Genomic DNA, 1433 nt, shown 5'->3' with positions numbered 1-1433 from the left:
AGCCTAGGACGGCTGGTCCTCCCTGATCCAGCCTCTGTTGACCTTTCCCGCTCCACTGTTTTTTTAATCCTTTCTGCTCTAAGATCCACATTCTGTTTACCTTCCCTGAAACACACCAGGATGTTCTAAATCTATGTGCTACTTCACGTGCACTATTACATTTGCCTGCTTCTCTAACTGAAACACCCTTTTCCTCTCTTGTCCACCTAGGAAGTGGCTAATACAATTCAGACTATCCCCTCCTCGAAGAAGCCCAGGGAACATTAAGCATTTTCTCCCCTCTGCTCTGCTCTGTTGTACCTTGTAACTCTTGGGCTCATCCCGGTGTAGTAGTACTTGCTCGTTCCAGCGTCTTGGCATCCTCACCATCTACCGTAACACCCAGCAAGGAGCGTCTCAGTGACGGCATGCTGAGATAATCAAGACATCACATTCTGCCGGGATAGTAGTGTCATCTTCCAGAGGTTATTTTTATTTTTGAGACGGAGTTTTGCTCTTGTTGCCCAAGATTGCAGTGGCGGGATCGATCTTGGCTGACTGCAACCTCTGCCTCTGGGGTTCAAGCAATCCTCCTGCCTCAGCCTCCCGAGTAGCTGGGATTATAGGCATGCGCCACCCACCATGCCTGGCTAGTTTTGTATTTTTAGTAGACAGGGTTTCTCCACGTTGGTCAGGCTGGTCTCAAACTCCTGACCTCAGGTGACCCACCTGCCTCGGCCTCCCAAAGTGTTGGAATTACAGGTGTGAGCCATGGCGCCCGGCCTTACTTTATTTTTTTTGAGACAGCGTCTTGCTCTGTCACCCAGGCTGGAGTGCAATGGCGCAATCTCAGCTCACTGCAACCTCTGCCTCCAGGTTCAAGTGATTCTCGTGCCTCAGCCTTCCAAGTAGCTGGGACTACCGACATGCACCACCACACCTGGCTAATTTTTGTATTTTTAGTAGAGACGGGGTTTTGCCATCTTGGCCAGGCTGGTCTCGAACTCCTGGCTTCCAGTGATCTGCCCACCTCGGCCTCCCAAAGTGCTGGGATTACAGGCTTGAGCCACTGTGCCCGGCCTTTCAGAGGTTTTATGTCCAGCTCTACCGCTTCCTAGCTGTGTTACTATGGGCAAGTCACTGTAACTCTCTGAGCTCCAGTTCTTCATCCATTGGAGTGACAGCACTTGCCTCCTAGGGTTATCATAAAAGTTAGATTAAGGCAAGGCCTGAAATACACACAGAGCAGCATCTGGTACACAGTGAGCATTCAGTTCGCAGTAGCTATCACTGCTACCACGGCCTCCAGTGCCTTCTCATCTCCTCTCTACTGAAGAAGGCAGTACCCACAGAGGCTTCAGAAGCCACATGTTGGGGCTTCCTAAACCAGAATCCCACACCTCTGCAATAGGTCTCACACACACGAAGGGAAAGAACCACAGGACACAGGCTTG

This window comes from Hylobates moloch, unplaced genomic scaffold (genome assembly GCF_009828535.3).
Source record: "Hylobates moloch isolate HMO894 unplaced genomic scaffold, HMol_V3 SCAFFOLD_8, whole genome shotgun sequence".
Classification (NCBI taxonomy): domain Eukaryota; kingdom Metazoa; phylum Chordata; class Mammalia; order Primates; family Hylobatidae; genus Hylobates; species Hylobates moloch.
This window is presented reverse-complemented; position numbering follows the sequence as displayed.